Source organism: Entelurus aequoreus, linkage group LG03 (assembly GCF_033978785.1).
Source record: "Entelurus aequoreus isolate RoL-2023_Sb linkage group LG03, RoL_Eaeq_v1.1, whole genome shotgun sequence".
NCBI classification, from domain to species: domain Eukaryota; kingdom Metazoa; phylum Chordata; class Actinopteri; order Syngnathiformes; family Syngnathidae; genus Entelurus; species Entelurus aequoreus.
The window spans coordinates 8,382,040-8,389,638 of record NC_084733.1 but is presented as its reverse complement, the minus strand read 5'-3'; positions in this window follow the sequence as shown (position 1 = coordinate 8,389,638).

The window sequence follows — 7,599 nt, the reverse complement described above, 5'->3', positions numbered from 1 at the left end:
CTCTAAATTAAGTCTTTATTACTTAGAATGTTCCCCTAGCGTCCAAATAACTGTAAATGAAGTCTTTGTTACTTAGAATATGTTCCCCTAGTGTCCAAATAACTCTAAATGAAGTCTTTGTTACTTAGAATATGTTCCCCTAGTGTCCAAATAACTCAAAATTAAGTCTTTATTACTTAGAATGTTCCCCTAGCGTCCAAATAACTCTAAATTAAGTCTTTGTTACTTAGAATATGTTCCCCTAGTGTCCAAATAACTCTTAATTAAGTCTTTATTACTTAGAATGTTCCCCTAGTGTCCAAATAACTCTAAATGAAGTCTTTGTTACTTAGAATATGTTCCCCTAGTGCCCAAATAACTCCAAATTAAGTCTTTATTACTTAGAATGTTCCCCTAGCGTCCAAATAACTCTAAATGAAGTCTTTGTTACTTAGAATATGTTCCCCTAGTGTCCAAATAACTCTAAATTAAGTCTTTATTACTTAGAATGTTCCCCTAGCGTCCAAATAACTCTAAATTAAGTCTTTGTTACTTAGAATATGTTCCCCTAGTGTCCAAATAACTCTTAATTAAGTCTTTATTACTTAGAATGTTCCCCTAGTGTCCAAATAACTCTAAATTAAGTCTTTATTACTTAGAATATGTTCCCCTAGTGTCCAAATAACTCTTAATTAAGTCTTTATTACTTAGAATGTTCCCTTAGTGTCCAAATAACTCTAAATGAAGTCTTTATTACTTAGAATATGTTCCCCTAGTGTCCAAATAACTCTAAATTAAGTCTTTGTTACTTACAATATGTTACCCTAGTGTCCAAATAACTCTAAATTAAGTCTTTGTTACTTAGAATATGTTCCCCTAGTGTCCAAATAACTCTAAATTAAGTCTTTATTACTTAGAATATGTTCCCCTAGTGTCCAAATAACTGTAAATTAAGTCTTTATTACTTAGAATATGCTCCCCTAGTGTCCAAATAACTCTTAATTAAGTCTTTATTACTTAGAATGTTCCCCTAATGTCCAAATAACTCTAAATGAAGTCTTTATTACTTAGAATATGTTCCCCTAGTGTCCAAATAACTCTAAATTAAGTCTTTATTACTTAGAATGTTCCCCTAGCGTCCAAATAACTCTAAATTAAGTCTTTGTTACTTAGAATATGTTCCCCTAGTGTCCAAATAACTCTTAATTAAGTCTTTATTACTTAGAATGTTCCCCTAGTGTCCAAATAACTCTAAATTAAGTCTTTATTACTTAGAATATGTTCCCCTAGTGTCCAAATAACTCTTAATTAAGTCTTTATTACTTAGAATGTTCCCTTAGTGTCCAAATAACTCTAAATGAAGTCTTTATTACTTAGAATATGTTCCCCTAGTGTCCAAATAACTCTAAATTAAGTCTTTGTTACTTACAATATGTTACCCTAGTGTCCAAATAACTCTAAATTAAGTCTTTGTTACTTAGAATATGTTCCCCTAGTGTCCAAATAACTCTAAATTAAGTCTTTATTACTTAGAATATGTTCCCCTAGTGTCCAAATAACTGTAAATTAAGTCTTTATTACTTAGAATGTTCCCCTAATGTCCAAATAACTCTAAATGAAGTCTTTATTACTTAGAATATGTTCCCCTAGTGTCCAAATAACTCTAAATTAAGTCTTTATTACTAGTGTGTGAATGTGAGTGTGAATGTTGTCTGTCTATCTGTGCTGGCCCTGCGATGAGGTGGCGACTTGTCCAGGGTGTACCCCGCCTTCCGCCCGATTGTAGCTGAGATAGGCTCCAGCGCCCCCCGCGACCCCGAAGGGAATAAGCGGTAGAAAATGGATGGATGGATACTTAGAATATGTTCCCCTAGTGTCCAAATAACTCTAAATTAAGTCTTTGTTACTTAGAATATGTTCCCCTAGTGTCCAAATAACTGTAAATTAAGTCTTTATTACTTAGAATGTTCCCCTAGTGTCCGAATAACTCTAAATGAAGTCTTTGTTACTTAGAATATGTTCCCCTAGTGTCCAAATAACTCTTAATTAAGTCTTTATTACTTAGAATGTTCCCCTAGTGTCCAAATAACTCTAAATTAAGTCTTTGTTACTTAGAATATGTTCCCCTAGTGTCCAAATAACTCTTAAGTCTTTATTACTTAGAATGTTCCCCTAGTGTCCAAATAACTCTAAATTAAGTCTTTGTTACTTAGAATATGTTCCCCTAGTGTCCAAATAACTCTTAAGTCTTTATTACTTAGAATGTTCCCCTAGTGTCCAAATAACTCTAAATGAAGTCTTTGTTACTTAGAATGTGTTCCCCTAGTGTCCATATAACTCTTAATTAAGTCTTTATTACTTAGAATGTTCCCCTAGTGTCCAAATACCTCTAAATGAAGTCTTTGTTACTGAGAATATGTTCCCCTAGTGTCCAAATAACTCTTAATTAAGTCTTTATTGCTTAGAATATGTTCCCCTCGTGTCCAAATAACTCTAAATGAAGTCTTTGTTACTTAGAATATGTTCCCCTAGTGTCCAAATAACTCTAAATTAAGTCTTTATTACTTAGAATGTTCCCCTAGCGTCCAAATAACTCTAAATTAAGTCTTTGTTACTTAGAATGTTCCCCTAGTGTCCAAATAACTGTAAATTAAGTCTTTGTTACTTAGAATATGTTCCCCTAGTGTCCAAATAACTCTTAAGTCTTTATTACTTAGAATGTTCCCCTAGTGTCCAAATAACTCTAAATGAAGTCTTTGTTACTTAGAATATGTTCCCCTAGTGTCCAAATAACTCTAAATGAAGTCTTTGTTACTTAGAATATGTTCCCCTAGTGTCCAAATAACTCTAAATTAAGTCTTTATTACTTAGAATGTTCCCCTAGTGTCCAAATAACTGTAAATTAAGTCTTTGTTACTTAGAATATGTTCCCCTAGTGTCCAAATAACTCTAAATTTAGTCTTTGTTACTTAGAATATGTTCCCCTAGTGTCCAAATAACTCTAAATGAAGTCTTTGTTACTTAGAATGTTCCCCTAGTGTCCAAATAACTGTAAATTAAGTCTTTGTTACTTAGAATATGTTCCCCTAGTGTCCAAATAACTCTAAATTTAGTCTTTGTTACTTAGAATATGTTCCCCTAGTGTCCAAATAACTCTAAATGAAGTCTTTGTTACTTAGAATATGTTCCCCTAGTGTCCAAATAACTCTAAATGAAGTCTTTGTTACTTAGAATATGTTCCCCTAGTGTCCAAATAACTCTAAATTAAGTCTTTATTACTTAGAATGTTCCCCTAGTGTCCAAATAACTGTAAATTAAGTCTTTGTTACTTAGAATATGTTCCCCTAGTGTCCAAATAACTCTAAATTTAGTCTTTGTTACTTAGAATATGTTCCCCTAGTGTCCAAATAACTCTAAATGAAGTCTTTGTTACTTAGAATATGTTCCCCTAGTGTCCAAATAACTCTAAATGAAGTCTTTGTTACTTAGAATATGTTCCCCTAGTGTCCAAATAACTCTAAATTAAGTCTTTATTACTTAGAATGTTCCCCTAGTGTCCAAATAACTGTAAATTAAGTCTTTGTTACTTAGAATATGTTCCCCTAGTGTCCAAATAACTCTAAATTTAGTCTTTGTTACTTAGAATATGTTCCCCTAGTGTCCAAATAACTCTAAATGAAGTCTTTGTTACTTAGAATATGTTCCCCTAGTGTCCAAATAACTCTAAATGAAGTCTTTGTTACTTAGAATATGTTCCCCTAGTGTCCAAATAACTCTAAATTAAGTCTTTATTACTTAGAATGTTCCCCTAGTGTCCAAATAACTGTAAATTAAGTCTTTGTTACTTAGAATATGTTCCCCTAGTGTCCAAATAACTCTAAATTTAGTCTTTGTTACTTAGAATATGTTCCCCATACTGAAGTGTTAACAAAAACATATAACTTTGTCTTGAATTAGAATTTTTTATTTATTTAAATTTTTCACTAAAGAAGGGTTCGGTGAATGCGCATATGAAAACTGGTGGGGTTCGGTACCTCCAACAAGGTTAAGAACCACTGGGTTAGAACCATGTATCACTTCTGCGTTAAAGACCTTTAAAGGCCTACTGAAATGAAATGTTTTTATTTAAACGGGGATAGCAGATCCATTCTATGTGTCATACTTGATCATTTCGCGATATTGCCATATTTTTGCTGAAAGGATTTAGTAGAGAACATCCACGATAAAGTTGCAACTTTTGCTCGCTGATAAAAAAAGCCTTGCCTGTACCGGAAGTAGCGTGACGTCACCGGAGGAAGGACTTCTCACAATTCCCCATTGTTTACAATGGAGCGAGAGAGATTCGGACCGAGAAAGCGACGATTACCCCATTAATATGAGCGAGGATGAAAGATTCGTGGATGAGGAACGTTAGAGTGAAGGACTAGAATGCAGTGCAAGACATATCTTTTTTCGCTCTGACCGTAACTTAGGTACAAGCTGGCTCATTGGATTCCACACTTTCTCCTTTTTCTATTGTGGATCACGGATTTGTATTTTAAACCACCTCGGATACTATATCCTCTTGAAAATGAGAGTCGGGAACGCGAAATGGACATTCACAGTGACTTTTATCTCCACGACAATACATCGGCGAAACACTTTAGCTACGAGCTAACGTGATAGCATCGTGCTTAACTGCATATAGAAACAAAATAACCTTGGTTTTATTTGAACATCTATAGTTTCAAAATGATGCGTCACATTTTTACATTTTCTTTACTACATGTCCAAAAAGGAGTAGGAAGAAGCAAGGCTTATTTAATCCTAGCCCCCCTCCACTTCATAGTAATGACTTACACACTCCCTGTCCTCTGTGTGTACACATGACAAACATCAGTTAATACAACTGTTTTCTCTAAGTCACTCATGTACTTAGTTAATACGACTTAATTAATACGTTATCATCACATTGTAACCTTATCTGCGTAAAATCACGACACTATCGTCACATTATTCTATATGCGTAAAATTACGACATTATTGTCACATTATTCTATCTGCGTAAAATTACGACATTATTCAGATCAGATAGGTCTTTATTGTCATTGCACAAGTACAACGAAATTTTGTTTTCAGCACAAACCCGTTCAAGATTAGACAAACAAACAGTGTGCAGGGTTACAGAACAGGAAAGCTGATGGGTCGCCGCAAGGCGCCCCGTAAAAGATGGGAAAAGGGTAAAGCGCTGGGGAAAAAGACGAGTAAAAAAAAATACAATCTAGACTGGGCTCCTAAGGGGGCCTAGTCTGGGGGGTGGCGTGTGCCCAATTGTCTTGGGTGTGATGATGTAATGTTTTCTATAGACTGAGGCCGATCTGCAAAAGTTCGACTCCAGGTGTTGTTGAGGAGGGAGGGAGGGAGGTCAAAAGCGTCCATCATTGAGGTGTCCTCGGGGGTGTTTTCAGAACAGCCTGGTCCTGTTTCCACAGCGTCAAGGCCATTCGAGGGAGTCAAATCGTAGACTAGGATGTGGCGAAGTTGGCGTGCTAGCAATCGGAGGGTTGCTGGTTACTGGGGTTCAATCCCCACCTTCTACCATCCTAGTCACGTCCGTTGTGTCCTTGGGCAAGACACTTCACCCTTGCTCCTGATGGGTGATGGTAGTGCCTTGCATGGCAGCTCCCGCCATCAGTGTGTGAATGTGTGTGTGAATGGGTAAATGTGGAAATACTGTCAAAGCGCTTTGAGTACCTTGAAGGTAGAAAAGCGCTATACAAGTATAACCCATTTATTTATCATTTAATTTGTTTTCCGCGAGCAGACAATACAATGACTTGTCTGTTCTATTCGTCCATGCTGGGTGCTCTCAAATTCAATTAAATTTTCCTTTTCAGCAAGCTTCTCCATGATGTGATCCATCTTGCAATTCGGTTCAGAAATCGCCACAGTCTGTGTTCCCACAGCCCTGCCCAAACCTTCCATTGCGACGAACAGCCTTTGGGCTCCTTGAGTGGCTGCCATCGTCTTACGAATTTGACGATACACCAGAGCAATGCCCAGCCCAATCAGCAGGTGCCCCGCGATCACGGTTCCAAATAGGTAGATGTCTTCCACGTCCTCGACGGAAAGGACTGAGAGGCACATGATTCTCCATTTGTCCCAGGAATCTCTCACGTACCCCGCAGCAATGGTTCCATCAGGGCAGCCAGGCTCCCCAGAATACCAATTTTGTCAATTGCGTCGAGAGTCCAGCTGATCATATCCATGTCTGATGTTTAGATTTGAGGACAGCGCAAAGAAAGAGGCTTCGAAAAAGTTCAGACAAGACAAAAACAAAGAGAGCAAGCTGGGAGAAGAGGGAGCGGAAAAAAATGCGACCGCCCTCACCAGAGGCAAGACAGAAAAATTGTCACATTGTAACCTTATCTGCGTTAAATGACGGCATTATCGTCACATTGTAAATGTATTTGTGTAAAAATATGACATTATTATTACATTATTCTATCAGCGTAAAATTACGACATTTATCATCACATTATTCTATTTGCGACATTATCGTCACATTACATTTTTCCCGTAACTTAACGACTGTAATAATAATTGTAATAAAATGTGTTACTCTTAAATTAATACACAATTACTTTATTCTGATAAATTGCAACTAAATTCACATCATTATTCTATTTTTTTTTAATTGCCAACTTTTATTTTCAACATTTTAGTAAAACGAAAAAAACAAAATAGATGAAAAAAAAACTTGAGAAAAAAAACACAAATGTTTTTGTAGTTACAAAACATTTAAAATGTTTTTACAAAATTACTTGACATGAAATGACAACAACATTTACATGACATGATTTAGCTCACGACAACTTCCTTCTTGTCATATTATTTTTCAACTTCAAAATTTGTGTCATATTTGAACTTTATTCCTGTAAAATTACAAAGGATTATTTATGAACTCAGGTAAATTTACAAGCTGCTTACTTTTGACATGAAATGATGATATATGGCTTAACTCCCCTAATATTGCCTTTTTGCAACCTTATTTGTCTTCCTTTGGAAATGTAATATTCTGCTGAAATGAGGACTTTTGGCATGCGTCGGACCAGTTCTTCCTCCAAGGGAATCTAAGTTACTGGTCAATCTCAAGTTCTTTCGATGACATATATGCTGAGTAAGAAGGACCATCAAGACAGAATTGGAATATTTTCAAGTTTATACCAAAGCTTTAGGAGATCAACTTAATCAATACATTCATATCGGCTGCTCTAGTTGATCTGGGGCCGTACTTATCAAGCTTCTTAGAATTACTCCTAAGAAGTCTGCTAAGAGTTGACTTAAGAGTAAATAAATTCTTCGCTGAAAGCTGCACTTAAAAGTTAGTTATCAAGCGTCTTACTCACACTTTCAGCGAAGTGTAGGACTGAATCTTAAGTGTCACACTCAGAGCTGAATTATGACATTACTATGTGCCGTAAACGCAATTTTAGGTGACGTCATTTCTGTGTCCATAGAAATGACCAATCACGGAAGGGAATCCGTTGTCTAAGAATAAAGAAATATCTTGGAAATATTTAAGTGGACAATGGGAGTGTATATTTTGACAATAAACTACAAAATAATACAAAACAAACT